The sequence below is a fragment of the Gallinula chloropus genome (assembly GCF_964237585.1).
Source record: "Gallinula chloropus genome assembly, chromosome: 3".
NCBI classification, from domain to species: Eukaryota; Metazoa; Chordata; class Aves; order Gruiformes; family Rallidae; genus Gallinula; species Gallinula chloropus.
In genome coordinates, this window is record NC_140087.1 from 60,576,430 (window position 1) to 60,593,070 (window position 16,641).

The following is a 16,641-nucleotide window of genomic DNA, read 5'->3' on the forward strand; positions in this document are numbered from 1 at the left end:
TTCTATCTCCCTGAGCCTGTCGGCTAAGTCGTCTCTGTGGGAGCAGCCCAAGGGTCTCGTGGTGCTGACAAAAGCCTCACAGTGCCCCACACAACACTGAAGTGCAGCCACGCAATGCTTCTTCTCTGGACATGATGGGAACACATCCTCTTCAAGAACTCGATGTGGTTTACATTGGTGGTGGTATTTTCCAAGCAAAAGAGTGGTATTAAAGGAGAACCAGTAAGCAGTTTGGTTTGAAACTATGGGAGGCCCCCTAAGCTGAATTTTTCAATACAGAGTATAGAACATGCTGGGGGATGATGTGATAGAGAGCAGCCCTGTAAAAAAAGGCTTGGGGGTGTGAAAAGCTGGACATGTGTGAAAAGCTGGACACGAGCCAGCAATGTGCACTTGCAGCCCAGAAGGCCAATCAGATCCTGGGTTGCATCAAAACAAGTGTGCCCAGCCGATTGAGAGAGGTGATTCTGCCCCTCTACTCTGCTCTGGTGAGACCCCACCTGAGTATCACATCCAGCTCGAGCTCTCAGTGCAAGAAGGACATGGACCTGTTGGAGTGAGTCCAGAGGAGGGCCACAAGAATGATCAGAGGGCTGCACCACCTCTCCTGTGAAGACAGACTGATAGAGTTGGACTTTGAATGTTCAGCCTGGAAAAGACTCGAAGAGACCTTATAGTGGCTTTCCAGTACCTGAAGGGGACCTGCAGGAAAGCTGGGGAAGGGCTGTTTGTAAGGACATGTAGTGATAAGATGAGGGGTAATAGTTTTATACTAGAGCAGGGTTGGTTTAGATTAGACACTAGGAAGAAGTTCTTCACGCTGAGGGTGGTGAAACACTGGTAACCTGACCAGAGAGGTGGTGGAGGCCCCATCCCTGGAGGCATTCAAGGTCAGGCTCGATGAAGCTGTGCGCAGCCTGACCTAGTTAAAGGTGTTCCTGCTCACTGCAGGGGGGTTGGACTAGATGGCCTTTAAAGGTCCCTTTCAACCTAACACATTCTGTGATTCCATGAAAATCCACTCAAAGTTCTTATGCTCCAATATAGAAATAACTTTCAAAATCAACTCATTATTAGGAAATGTGTAAATAAACCCATCCCTTTGTTGCAAACAGATTTCATTTAAACCAAACATAATAAGAACTGCTTCACTGGCACACATAAAATGCATGTTTCTCCTGACTCCAATATTTCTTGACAGTTTTGTCATTGCGAAGCAGGGAAAAAACATCTTAACACTGCATCTTTGGAAGAAAGACGTTGTCAGACTTGGCAGTGTTTCCCAAATACAAAAGAATAAAATTAGCAGGGAGGATATTTTATTTCCAGGCTGTAATTAGGAAACTAAATGTGGGATAACAATAAGAAAACAGGGTACTTGACGATATTTTTTTCCCCAAGAAACTGAGTCTGCAGTGAGCTCAGTAGGAAGCAGACAAAGCAGCACAGTCCTTGGAAGAGAAAGCATAGCACTTACTCTCTGGGAAGGGAGAATCAATACAATGCTCTGGGCTAATGGCTTCCCACACACCAGCAGTCCCCCGCTTCAGCTGAGGGAAGAGTGTCAGTGCAGCATCAGGGCAGCTGTTCTGCACGCTCAGCAGGTGCCTGGCCACGCCAGGTGGGGTCCCAGGGCATCCCTCCAGCAGTGAGCTGAGGCTGGCTCTGGTGGCACAAAGCCCCAGCAAGCCAAGGCAACTATAAGCTGGTTCAGTCTGTCTCTGCAAACTGCTGTGTACCCCAGTCCCCTCCTCTCCTGGAGGAGTGTTTGGTGTTGGTGTGGACATCCACATCCTGCACGGTGCTGTGCCAGACAGTCTGGCGGTTAATGGAGCTCATGTCACTTTGGATGTGAGCAGTCTCAGGCTGATCTATGTATCTGTGCTGTGTGCTTTCCTTACATGCCCAGAAGGGACGCATGGCCAGGTGGTCACCCTGACAGGGGTCACCGGAGAAGGTACCTGGGTGCTTGAAAGAGCTAGAGGCCAGGCTGCTTCATAGAGTCCTTGTCCAGTCCAACCCCTACTCCATGCAGCACTCTCAGCACTTTGCTCAGTAAGCACTGAGTACCTCTTACTATTTAATGACTGGCTTTTCTAACATAAATGGGTATGATATTTAACAGGAGTTGCCCCTGCTGCAGCACCACACAGGTGACAGGGCAATGGAGCAAGTCTCAAGCAGTAATGTATTATCAGGCTAGCCCAATCCATACTTATACTAGCCATTGCATCTCAAGCAGCTCACAGCATGGTCTCTGTAAGGGAATACATGAGAAGCAACTTCACCAGCAAATGTGAAAAGGTGAACGCTGGGAGACAAGGTGTTGGCCATGCGTATCTCCACACAGCCCCACTGCTTTCCGCTGCACTGCCCAGATTAGCCCTTGCTAAGCACACTCCAATGTGGAGGAGCTGCCATCAGCTTTCCTGCTGTGCAGTCAGCCTCAGGGCCCTGAAAGTACCTCCACTCCTTTGCCTTCAGGAGATAAAACTGCAATGGAAACAGGAATGTATGTGGAGAGAGCAACTACATAAATGCTGCCTTCGCCATGGGTAACTGCTACCGTGTTAGTTAGGGGTCTCGTGAAAAGAGAGACCCCTAATTTCCATTCTCCACAAGAGGCCTTACACCAGCTGCAGGGCAAGTACACAGCAGCAGTAATCGCGTGTGCGTACGCAGAACCGCGATCCTCGGGTCTCCCCTCCCGTTCAACATCTTGTACACGTACAGGCTTATGTGACAAGATGCACTCATGCAGTGCAAATCAAATCTATGCCCATTTACCAAGGGACACGGCCTCTGTCTCTTGGATTGGCTACTTTTAACTACCTAATAAGACACTGGATAAATACCTGTCAGAGAGCAACTTGTCTTTGGGAAGCCCGGCCAAACCTGTCACTGGCCTCCCTTTTTTTTGCAGGCTCCCCAGTGCCATACTTTCTCAAGACAGCTTCGTATTTACATACTAAGCAAAATCGTTGTAACTATGCAAAGCTCAGCAGTAATTGAAAAGACTTGACATAACTGCATTCTGGATTGGTTTTGTTGCTGTCTTTTTAAGATTAAGTGCAAGTCCTTATAAATAATAATACAAACAACTCTTTTTAAATGGAATGTTTTCTCAGAATTGTTGAGGGAAAAGCGATTTTTAACTGGTTAAACAGCCCCAGCAGCATTCAAGGTATTCAGAAAATTTGGTTGTTATGCTGATGTATATAAACCCGCTCACACCAGCAGTAAGAGTACATACGGAAAGAAAACAGGTTTCACTCATTGTAAGGATGAGAGGTCTGGACCTACACAGCAATTTTCATGTGGAATTTGATAGGTCTACAACCATGTTTCTAATCAAAGTTAATAAATATTATGGCAACAATCCTAATCTAGTTTTAGGACCAGTTCCTAATTACCTCTCTTGCCAAGCATTCATTTTTGTCTGGGAAAGGATAGGGCATTTTTCCCAAAAACCTCCTAGCCTGTGTGTTATATGCCATGCAAACACAGGGTCCCGTCCTTTACAAAATACGTAGTTCTCCATAACATCATCCTCTCTGAGATAGAAGCACACAGAAAAAAAAGTATCTTGTGGGAACATTTTAACAGTACATGAAGACCAAAATATGGGCAAAGAGCCTGAGCTGAGATGAAATAATAAGAAATTTAAATACCAGGCCTAAAAGTTCATGCTTTGCACATCCAATCCCAATCTTGTTTCGTAATTTCATTTTTATGAAAAAGGTGCTGAAACTCTTAGCTCCACAGGAAAGCATCCTGAGCTGCCAGAAACACCAGCACTGTGTGGGCATCAGCCTGGATTAGCAAAAAACTTGGAAAATAGCTAGGCTAGGCAGTTATTACTGCAGTCAGATAGACATCTAACTGTGGCATGCAGTTATGATGACTCAATAACTATTTTATTTTCGGGCAACGCACTCCAAGGAAGTGGAGAAACGTGCTGACACGTCCTGGTGCGCTCCTGCCCCTGGATGTCTCACTGACCTGTGAGGCGCACACCCTGTGGCCACATTCCTGCCTGTGTGTGAGCAGTGTCCGAGGAAGACCGACGGCGTTACACGCAGCACATCGCCCTTTCCTCAGCGTTAACCAGCCACGGAGGGGAAGTCTTCAAGAAGTTTTACTCTTCATAGAGTTTTCAAGCTGTATTTCTAAAATCGATGTCTTTAGTGACTAAGGTCAAGATTTCTCCCCAAAGTATGAAAAAATCAGGTGGATGTACATCAATACCTGAAATATCTATTTGGTTGTCAGATGTGGGGTGCCCGGCAACTGTTGCTCAGATTTTCCTGTGCTGAGCACTGAAACCCAAGCATCATTTAAATATCACAACACGGACATTGTTCATGAACGTGACTTCCATAATTACAATAAGACCAGAAGAACAGACTGCAGTGGAACCTCCATCATAAGGAGGCCACAGGATTGCTCCGAGGGAGCACTCCCTGAAGGGAATCTTGTTACAACTAGATTGCATCTTTCAGAAAAATGTCCAGTTTGATGGCAATACAGAATCCATCATCACATCTTGATAAAAGATCCCTGCAATTTTTGCTTCAACACTGAGTTTATGTGACATCAGTGACATTTCTGTTCCTTGCTCCCTCAGACACTTAAAAATTCACTTTTGGAAATTGATTCTAGAGTCTTATGTCTAAAAATTTCTGCAGAATTATTACAGCTAGTCAGTGACTACCGTGAAGGACTCAGACAGTAATGTTATATGAAACGGGCAAAGTTCACACCTTTAGCCTTTTCAATTTAACTCTAAGCTTTCCAATTCTTTGGAGATGTTTGAATTATTTTCTATTTTCCAGCATCTTTAACAGTCAGCATTCAGTGCTTAAAGTCTCACCCTTACCCAGAGCTAGAATATGTAGTTAAATACAATGTTTCTTTCAACAAGCCAAGTAAAACAACTAACCCTTCAATGAGTCTTTCAGCTGTTTCCCTCTGCTGTCTCACTGCTACCCACTGCTCTTCCCATCTCACTACTAGCTGACATTTCTCCAGAGCTATCTAGCATAGCTCCAAGTAGGTTTTCCTGAGCAGAACTAGGAGGGAAATGTGCACAGGAGTACTCACTTCTCTTTCATGAAGACCCTTCAGAGGACCTATGCTAAGTTGGCCATTAAAGCTGAAGGCAGCTTTGCAACAGGTAAAAAGGCTGACACACCCAACAGCAGCGCTATCTCCTCTGACCAGGTACAAATATAGGTGCAGCATTTTAAGTGCTTGCTTTCTTTACAGGAAGACAGGGGTGGGGACATGAAGAATACGACGGGGGTATATAAAATCAGACATGGCATGAACAGGGGTAGGCAGGGATTGATTATACAGCGTCTTATCCAACACAGAAACTACAGCATCAAATGCCAGCAAGAGGAGTCACATACAAAACACAGACAAGTTCATGGTTCTTCACCTGAATGGATTAGACATGTCAAAAATGTTAATAAAGGGTGGTCTGGATGCAAAAAGTCTGCATGGATTCAGTAGCCCGGGCAGGGACTTGGTAGAGAAAGCCACTGAGGGCTACTGAACAGACACAACTGGCATCCTGCTCAGGGAATCTCCTGAGGTAAAATAAGTTGGAAGCTGCAAAAGTATTCATAGGAACTGCCACATAGGAAAGTTTTGTTCTTATTGCTTCCTTAGGCATCCCGAGGCAACCCTAAATCATTACAGAGGCCAAATCTGGAACTGCTGCCTCACTCACTACTGAGGAGACATTCCCAATGAGTGTGATAGAAGTGCCAGAGGGAAAAACATCAGAAGAAAATACAATAAAGGCTCAAAGACCTGAGCCCTAAGCATCTGAGCAGGCTGTTCACCCATTTCACACAAAGGTTTACTCATTGCACCCTTCACCTGCATATAGGGAGAGGCAGGACTACAAGCCATTACATTAGCATGTTGTACCACATAAATTGGAGATTGCTTTGGGCCTTGCCCTGGTTCAAACAAAAGAACTGAAGACGGGATGCTGTTTTGGTGCAGTAGGGAAGATTGCTTAGTGTGCACAGGGGATTAAGAAGTCCACTGTCTCCAGTTACTCTCATAATGAACAGCCCACTGAGGAGCTGCACCACCTCTGAATCGTGGGTAGCCTGCAAAACACTGCCGAACCACAGCAAGTCACGTCCTTTAACGCTCTGCACACTCCCGGGAAGATAAACCAACAACGTATTAGCATCCTTATTCTGGTGGTGGTGTTATCTGATTGTAAAAGCAGCCACTGTGCCAGCACTGCGTGAGACGGTCTTAAAGATCAGCAGATGCTTAATTTAAAACACATTATGAATATATGGGAAACCTTATCCTGTCAAATGCTATAAAAGACTTGCCTGCATCTGAATTGGAAAGGATCTTCTGGTCTTGTGCAAAACCATGCAAATTTCTTTTCAATTTTGATTTGTAAGAACTGATCCAAGACCCACAGGAATAGATAGAAATACAGATTTCATCACGTTTTGAATCAGACTGTCATCAAGGAGTTACAATTATGAGGCTCCTAGCCACAAAGCTGCTGCTGCTATTATTAGCTCCACAAGCTTCCCTTCTTTCCACCTCTATAGCTTTCAAAAATACTGCAAGATTTGGCAGGTCTTCCTCAGCATTAACAACAAGTAGCATGGCAGAATTTTTCTGGTGCTTAATAATTCTCTTTCACACATACAGAACATTCACAGAGTCTGGAAGTGCCAGATATCATAAACAATTAAAAGCTTAAAATTACTTCATACGGTGTTCACAGAAAATGGACTTAAGTGAGAGGAAAACAATCACAAAAAGGCATTTATTAGTACATAGTCCATCTAGCATCTGCCAAGAACTGATGAAAATATCTTCAGGCTGATGTTAGTGTGATGAAAATTGGATCCAATCTTTCTTTTTTTTCTTTTTCTTTAAAGAAGAAAGCAAGAGGGAAAAAAAAAAGAGGAAAGAGACAGAAGGCTTGACAATAAAAATGCTTTCAACACTGGTGTTAAAGAACCCAAAGCTGCATGCTATCAACGGTCTACGATGACAAAGAATCCCTACAGCAGTGTATTAGCAAGTGTCAGGGAAAATGGTGGAGAAACAAGACTATGTCTGTATGCAATTACATGGGATGGCTCTCACAAAACACAGTGCCCGTTTGTGAAGCTTCCCACTAAAACCTACAATGGGTTTCACTTCCATTACCTATTACCATACCAATTCCTGGGTTAAATGCTGGTCTCACCTGCACCTCTGGGACGTAGAGGTGTGTATGTGTGAGAAGGTATGTAAGTGCACGGGTCACATTTATGACAGGTGAAAGTGCAGATCCCATTTTGCTGTTCAAGTTCCAAGGCACAATCCTCAAAGTCCACGTACCTGTTAAAAGGCTGATGCAAATGACCCAGTTTGGAGCCCCATGTCATGTGGCTTTGACCCCGGGTTCCAGCAAGTAATTTGTGCATGGGGCTTAGGGCCAGACAAAAAAACACAAGTCTGCTACTGTGCTGCAGGTGTCAGTAAGTTCTCTCTACATTTACTGGCTACAACAGCCAAATTTGATTCCTGCTTCTGGAGAGGAACAGGTTTCACTCCAGTTAATGTCACATTCATCCAGAACACTCCCAAACATTTCTGGGTTTGAATTACAGTCTCAAAACTCCAAGGAAACTAAGGTCTGGAAGATCTCAGCAGTGGGGCTGTAAAGGAGTGCTGGTATCAGGAAACCTCAGATATACCTGGGACGCACACAGCTCAAGAGCCAGCATGGATGGGCACAGCCTTTTTGCATCGCCAAGAAGACTTAGTCTTGTGGGGAATCAGACCACCCTTCAGACACCTCTACATCCTTACTTACCAAAATCAGACTTCTGTGCACTACTGGATCATTAATATGTAAGTGTTTGGAGGAAACACAACTTTTTAATTTAATAAGCACCCACACTAACCAGATGATTAGAGATAACAAGGCTTTTACTCCATACAGAACAACTGGGCTATTACTGTCATGAGCACCATCAGTTTTGGCAGTTCTGAAGCTCTTCTCTACGACAGCACATTTTGTGGCCTAATTACAAAGTCTAGAAGTGCTGCCTTGAATATTAGTGTTTAATCATGACACTATTATTTATTCAGAAGTTCTGCAGAACCCAAGACTCTGCTCCTTTATGTCAAACTTCTCATTCTAATTCATGTTTACAGGCTATGTTGGTATTGAGAGAAAAGATTTTACAAAAATACTACTGAAAATAACACAGAATTGTATGTCCAGAGAAATCAGTGGAAATAACAGACAAAACCTGCCTGATCTACAGCAGGGTCACTACCAAGTTTTGAGGCATCGAGAGATGTCTCTTCCCCAGAAGACTACAACACTGTCATTAGTAAACTCAGACAAGTGCACAGTGAAAACTAAGACCCACACCATTGACACTGGTCAATATTTTTCACAGACATTCACAACTACAGCACATTTCACGTCCTTCTTCACTAAGTTACAAAAAAGAGTAAGAGAGTAGTATGAAAAAACATGAAAAGATCTATTCCTAAAGATCTACTAGAACTTCATTATTTCTGAGAGTAAAAGGAGCTGTTACAACCAAATGCCTAAAATGTAGGCATGGGCTTTGGGAAAGGATGCCAGATCTGAGTGGGGGATGTTGCACCAGCTGAGAGCTACCATGTCCAACAAAATGTGAAATGCTCTGTAGGAACTTCTTTGGGGTAAATGAGGAAAAAAGACTGTTTCTGCTTCCTGCACGCCATATGTCAGCAGCTTCTAGCAGAAACACCTACAAAATACTGTTTTCATGTTTGTCTAATCTTTTTTTTTTCAGCACATGGGATGCTTTTCAGTCTCTGTGCACATCAGATGCACAGCTCATGTAAACTCACCTTTTACTCCTGATCAACATACCACCCTCATTCATGGCTAGACAACACTGCCTCAAAAATTGCTTTAAGGAGACCCCAAGGCACAGCAGGAATCTACCTCTCTGTCACCTAAATTACAACTATACAAAATGTCATATAATCTGTACAGTGTGACTTCTCAAGAGTCAGAGTGTGTTTCCCCAAGCTCCCTGTGGCTTGCTACCATTTACCAAATGTTTCCTGAAAGAAATCAAGCAATTTGCACGAGTCAAGGTTTTGGGACTTCCCCCTGCCCTCCCCAACTCAGAGACAATTTCACTTGAGATCTGAAATGGATGCAGAGGTTGTAGAGCTGCTGAGGAAAGCGGTGATGTGTTGAGATAACAGTTAAACTGTATAGTTTGCTTTCAGTGATTACATTTTAGACACCAGCTCCCCGTTAAGGTAATTGCCTCTTAGCCAATGTTTTTCTTCCATGCACTTTCTTTCCTGCTTTCGTTTACCTGCTTTCTGTCATTAGACTCACAGTGACTGAGAGACATTTTACTTTCCAAAAGGATATCAAATGTATTTTTCAATGCATTCCACTTGATCAGGCACCATCGGTCCCAAGAGCAGACGAGTCATTCAGCTGCCTTTGAATGCCCACTCACGCAGCAGGCCACACAAACACAACACTCAGTGCCCCTGAAGTAGCAGGCTGGTGCAAGTTATAAACTGAGAATTACACTAATCTCAGGTAAAGTTCCTTGCATAAATTGCTGGAAGTAGCACAAACTCTTCCTTACGTGTGTGTGTCTGAGTTAACAGGCTGAGGGTGCAGCTATGATGCTGAAGACAAACAAACTGACCTGCAGCTCTGCATAAAAAGAGAATAAATCTTCTGCCAGACAGTATGGCAGCACAGCCGTGCCCACCCAAAAGCCCAGTGCCACTCAACCAGCCTGTCCTTTCCTCTGCTTGGATAACATTACATGAGAAGGAAACAAACTGTTAATAACCGAATGAGAATCAGCAATAAAAAGTGCACTGCTCGTTATTTCCCAAAGCAGCTGTCACATCTCTTCAGCCCTCACTAACAGCCAGGAGCTGAAAACCTTGAAGGGGAGAAAACAGTTGACTGCAGTGAGTTGTCTCGGATCTTCTCATCATGAGGAGCTCCTCTTAGCCTTGAAGGGGAGAAAACAGTTGACCATAGTGAGTTGTCTCAGATCTTCTCATCACGAGGATCTCTTCTTGGCTAGCAGTTCCTGGGAATAGGTCTCTGGCCGTTTTCTGCTGTTTGGCTCCAGTGGGCAAGAAGTGATGGCCCTGTCTTCCTTGTCAAGTGTCAGAACCAAAGCTGTCTCCTGTCTGGTAAATGTGCAGGTGAGCTAATTAAAACAGGTGAGAGAATTGACAGATCCCTCCAAATAACTGCACACCAATCCCTTAGTGCTGTACTTCTCGGTTTTGTTTCTGGTATTTTTATTCTGTCAAAGCAGATGCTTAGGTCCCATGGCAAATACAGATTCAAATACTGACAGAGGTAGATGTTTTCTATCCCACCAGTGTATTTCATTCACACATCCCCAAGTGCCTCACAGCAATTCCTCAAACCTCTGAATAAGACCAATGCCATTATTTTTATTTATTATTTACACAGCAGCAACACTTAGGGTTGGATTACTCTCTCGGTTGATTCACACACCCACAGAGCAAAATGCCATTATTCGATGAGGCAAAGTGGCCTGTTTCATGGGAAGACATCTGAGGCCCAGCACATACTGCAATGACTGATGTCAGCCACACAAAAAATTATGAGTGGTTTGAAACATTACCTGTGCAAGACGTCCCTTTTTTTGTTACGACTGGTAAAGGTTTGCCCTTACAAGTTCCCGTTAAGAAATCCTGAATGCAATCTGTCAAATGAGCTGTGATTTCAAACAGACTTAGCTTCTAAACAGTCCTAAATTCCTCCTGAAGAAAGCAGCTGCTCTGGAAGAGGGAAACCAGGACAATTCAGTGCACACCTTTCCTCACAACTGTATTGAAACTCTCATTTAAAATATTTATCATCACCTGTATTCAAAAAAATGACAAAGTTAAATCTGAATATTGAAAACCTCTATATGCCAGCCTCTATTACCAGGAGCAGCAGCACCTGCAGACTTAAGAATCTCTGGCACCACCAAATGCAAACCTAAAAGCTGCCTTTGGCCCAGCCTTCATCCCTATCACACCTCTCCCTGTTGCATACGGATACGTATTCACAATGGTTTATTTGTCCCCAATTGCCACTTTAGTCATCATAAAATCAGACTGCATTTGCAACTGCTTTTGTTACAAGGTTTTGTTTAGGAACAATATGCTTGCCTCTGACTCTGGGACTACACAGTCATGATGTTCTCTGCATTTTCCTGAGTAGTTGACAGCACTTACAGACAGCAGAAAGCAACTCCCTTTTCCCCTCTGCCAAAAGGATTTGAACACCCCTTCCAGGAGCATGCTCCAGTCACCACATGATGGAGCAGGGCTGCCCAGCCAGCACAGAAATTCACTCCAAACTCCATGGTACACACAGGAAAGCTCTCCTTTTCTATCCCTCCCCACCCTCCACCCAAGCTTTGCACTGTGATGAGGCAACTGTGACACAAGATGCCAGCTCACTGCAAGCAAAAGATAGGCCAGAATGGCTGAGGTTACTCTGGGGAGAGATGCTCTCATTGTGTCCTGATGTTCCACTTGAGATGCACAACAGGCCATCCTGTCTTCAAGGCTATTGAGATGCACAACAGGCCATCCTGTCTTCAAGGCTATTTAGCCAGTGTCTGTTGCCTTCACCAAGTATCTTTCCAAACAAGTAAAACAAGTCCAACAGGAAGGGTTGAAGGAAGTCTCCTGCTTTTAAAGAAAATATTGGAACTGAGGTCTCTGAGGTTCCCTCAGGCAGCTGGCAGAAATGCTGCTCCAGCCTGGAGACAGAGGCTCACACCATGAGGTGGGATCCCGGCATTCTGGTTCCTGCTCTAGCAAACACCCTCACAACTGGTTCAAAATGAAGTCTCAACTAGAGAGCCTACGTATGACACCCAGTCCCAGAAACCTCCTTGGAGGGCAATTTTACCATTCTCTTCATCTTCTCAAATCAATGAGAAAAATGAACCTGAAAGCTAACCTAGTTTTTTCTAACAGCCCAGCTTTATCTAACAGCCACCTCCTTCTGCTTTGCAACTCTAACTCCTCATTTCCCCAAACTAAAATATTCCTTTCACCTTACAGACAGTTTTTCATTTAAGCTTCCTCCTCTCCCTGTTTTTCCACTTCACTGAGACAATGCAAAACATTTAATTTTCATTTGAGAGGCAGGTTTGAAGAGTTCAGCTGTAGCTTAGGTGAAGCAGAGCACAGACTGTACATCAGCATGGTTATGCGCTTTTAAGTGATCAATAAAATATTGATCATTTAACTATCGTGCTTTGCCATCTCTACTTCTTCAATGCTCTAATGTCACAGTGGGCTAAACTTAAATACCTGGGGTGACATCTCCTTGCTTCCTCCTAAGGGACACTGTAAACCAGTTTTCTGTTTGATCCACCCTTCTGAGATGAGGAGAGAGATGTGACACAGAGCTCGCCCTTGAGCAAACTGTCTCTCTTCTACTGGTAATACTGGGATGGTAATTCTTCACCTCTAAGCCTCATTGAAACATAGCTTACTTTGAGTTTCAGAGTTGCACCAGCACCCTGCAGAAGCCACCACAAGAGCTGTATCTCAGGTTAGAAGCAGAGCCAAAGCTTGTAATCTCAGTTTAACTCCCCGTTACACTGTGCCACCAGCTCTTTAGTTCTCCACGTGCCTTTATGACTTATATTTACATTACACAATTTTCTTATCTGTAAGACAAGAGAAATGCATTTTCATGGAGGTTGTCATACTGTGCTTTATGTTACCCATCTCCTAGTCTCATATTTCACATGGACTGATTCTTATCCCAAGTGCAGGAATATAAAGAACCGTCATCCTGACCAGACGTAAAGACAGTGAGCAGCAGGCCACGCTCTCACTCTCCTGAAACGGAAGAACTGCAGACACGCAGAGGCTGGAGAGGCTGCTGGAAGCCCGGTGGGTTTCACAGTACCATAGAACATCAGCAGATACTGTGACATTCGGCTCTGTCACCGTCACATTGCGTTGCTGTGCATGAAGAGAGGAAAAAAAGGTTTGCCAGGTACCTCATACAACGTGGGGGACAGAACCAGGGCCTTGCACGCTTGAGAACTCGTTAGAAACAGTTCCCAATGCAAAGTGTAACCTAAGAGTGGACACTGCAGTAGGTGCTGTGCTTTTTCCTGTTATGACAATGATTGTACTTGACTACAGTGTCAAAAGATGTTCAGAATTAAGCAAACACAACCAGAAATCACTCTCTTCCTGCTTCCATAAGGGCCCTGCTCTCCCTTCTGCTCTTACTTACGCTTTTGTAAGACATCTAGCATCAAGACTTACTAGTCCCAAAACTCACTTAAATACTTTCAGGTGAGAAGATGGATGATCTTATTCCTCAGGCATAAGCTGAGATATTAAAAATATATATTGAGAAAAGGAAACTATTTTCTTAGCAACTGAAGAGTGCAGCAGGCACTTCAGCAGTTAAGTACATGTAGAAATAATACCAGACTCCTTGAAGAGCGTATTGGAAAAAATAATTTAATGGAAAACTCTAGTTGGAGACTAAAAAAAGACATTATTATCCCAAAAAGCATTAGGCATGGATCTGAACTCAAGCAAAAACAACAGCAGGTATACCCCAGTGTACCATTCTAAATCTGAATAAGTAATGGTGAGATCAATGTGTTGTGCACGTCCAGGTGCATTAGACACTGACACAATTAAACAATTTATCAGAGAGCTCAGAGAAAATGTTTGCATATACAGCAAACAACACTGAAGACTGTCGTCCTGACGCTGTTTTTAACTAAGCAGAGGTATTTTACTACATATTTGTGCAGGTAGGGGTGTCTGTCCCAAGACAGTACATTGAAGCTCCAAGCCAGTGGTTATTTCATAGAATCACAGAATCATAGAATTGTAGGGGTTGGAAGGGACCTCAAGAGATCATCAGGTCCAACCACCAACTAAGAGGTTAGGATCCTCAGAAACATAAAGTAGTCATCGTTATACAACCAGCACCAGCGACCAAAAGCTGGATTTTGGCAACAGTTTTCATGTTCCACATAAGGGAAACATACTCTTCATTTTTTGTATAATGCCATCCTAATCAAATGAACTGCTTTTAGGACCATCTCCCCTACTAAGTGATAACCCCCTTTCTCATGGGCGCTCACTCATCAATTAGGATTTGCCAACTAACTTCTGTGTGCCTATTTCTCTAAGACAAGTTGTACAGAAATCACAGGTCAAGTGCAGGTGACCTGATCCATTGTGCCATTCTAACCACAGGCTACCTGGGGCTGGGACAGAGTCATCTCCTCCACTCCCATGCTGTTCTTTCAAACACCCTTGAACTCTCCCAGTAGGCATCTTTATCACCAATCTGCCTGTGGCATAGATTTGTATCACACTGAAAAATGAAGTCCTTAGAAGGACGTCATCTGGCTCTGTGCTACTCATGGCACAGGGGACTGACTCGCCGCAGAGGTTCTGGCTCAGGATTCAAAGCAGCAGCTATGGCTTTTTCAGATTTCAAGCAGGTATTTCAGAAGATCACAGGAGCAAATGTTTTATCTCGAGATGAAACAACACAACTCCTACAAGTCCTGGTGTGGGGACTCCACGCTGCCCCTGCTGAAGCAAGCCTACAGCACGTGCACACACCTGCACTAGTCTGCACGAAACAGGTTTGCATTCTTCTAATTTATCCATTTTCCAACACCTTGAGCTACAATTACATACTAAATAGAGTCTAGAGAAACTTTTTTTTTTTTTTTAAGTTGTGGATTCTACCCATTCCTTCCTGATTTTTATCCAGTACTGGACTTCCTATCAAACATTTGACTACAAAGGCATGGAAGGGGCAAAGGGATCGTGTGTTCATTACATCGGTGCATGGGCAAATTTGCTGCATATTCAGATGGAAACCATTTGGCTCAGAGGCATTGCTGCTGAGTAAATCAGCTGTAATTTCCATTATTCTCATTGTGCTACAGGGGCATCCAGCCCAAAACGCCTGTTTGGCTGAAGTGGATGGAAGCACCAAGCAACTGCCAGGATCCAGCTTTTGTTCTTCGGTGACAGAAGGCTCTGGCAAATGCTGTCAAGGAGTGCATGGCAGTGCCAGCAGAGATTGTTTAATCCCCCTGAACTCCAAAACCTGCTCATTGTCCTTAAAACCCTGAGGACAAGAGTCTCCTGACTAGTATCAGAGCATCTCTTGATGCGTCTCATGCTCTCTTTACATGGAAAAACTCTCATCTAGCTCAGCAGTGAGTAACTGAGATGCCCACCACACACTTTGCCTGAGAGGCTATCTATCCCCATGTTCACAGCAGAGCACTCAGGACCACCAGCCTGGCAAGCAGAGGGTGCCACGGCAGCACGCAGCACACGTGAGGCATCCTCACTGCAGGGCAGCTCGAGGTTAAGGCAGCGAGCTCAACTGCTCTCACTGTCTCCAAAAAGTGGGTGAGAACAGCAGATACACTGCCAGCCTTTGCTGTCTCTTCGCTTTGCAAGCTCTGCAGACAGACACAATAACTTCCACGGCAGCTCCAAGGTATAAAATCAGTTTCACTTGGGATGTTGGACTAAATGGAAACACCTTTTGAAGCAGTAAAGCACAGGAATTGCTTCAATTGTGTCTCCAAATTCACTTCTTCCCCCGTCCCCCCATTTTTTTCTTATCCAGTTAGGAAAAGCCCAGCCCAGTCTCTTTAGACATTTCCCTAACAGGGAAGTTTGCCAGATGGAACATTTTTAACAGATTTTGTCTTTTGTATTCCTTTTACTTAGCATTTGTCATCTCATACATGACTTCTTAGGAAATAAAACATCTAGTTTATTAATAAGTACTACTTCTTGAACATCAGTTTGGGTTAAACCAGCTAAAATTCAAATTGCTGCTCTTCAAAATCACCATCTTTCTAACACTCTAAGTTAAAAAGCTGTTATTTTAGTAAGTCATGCATTTTTTTCAGCATTTATCTTAATATGTGGCTATGTATTGTCACCTGTTCTGCAAGCCAGCTGCCCTCAGCACATGCTGTCTGGAACCAAGTTTGCTGTACTTATGAGTTACAATAGCATAATCTGATTTTTCTTTGTTTTTCTTCTCCACTCATCTGTCACCTGCATCTAAACTTCCAACCTTCTTCAGGTGCAGCAGTGCTTAGATTAAGATCTTTTAACTTTATTATGAGAGCTTCTCCCTTGGGAGAGCCCCAAGTTTGCCAGTAACGGGGGCAGAGCCCACCATGAAAAAGGCTGTCTGCCTGCTGCTGCTGTAGCGTGCAGACCCAGAAGGATTTATCAGAGCTGCAGGATGCTGCAATGATTCCCCGTTAGCTGAGCCAAGTTACTTCACAGGGGATATCGTAACTAATCAGCACACAAACCTCATCTTGGCCTGACTCGAGAGAACAGGATTCCTGAGAGGGAAGGCAGAAGTTTTACTGTCTTGATAGATACTTGGCATATCATGTTGCATTTGATTATATTCTTGAATCCATCATTTACTGGATACATCTACCACATCAAAGCTTTCAAGGAGAAGTCATCAGGTAGACTAGATGACTTAGCTAAATTAAATGTGAGAATACTTTTAGCCCA

At 43.9% G+C, this 16,641-nt stretch overlaps 1 protein-coding gene across 2 annotated transcripts in view; it reads right to left on the reverse strand.

Annotated features, from left to right (window-relative positions):
* Nucleotides 1-16,641, reverse strand: part of KCNH1 (potassium voltage-gated channel subfamily H member 1) — a gene marked incomplete at both ends in the record, with an annotated part of 179,253 nt that overhangs the window by 1,618 nt on the left and 160,994 nt on the right. The gene's annotated exons all lie outside the window — the stretch shown is intronic.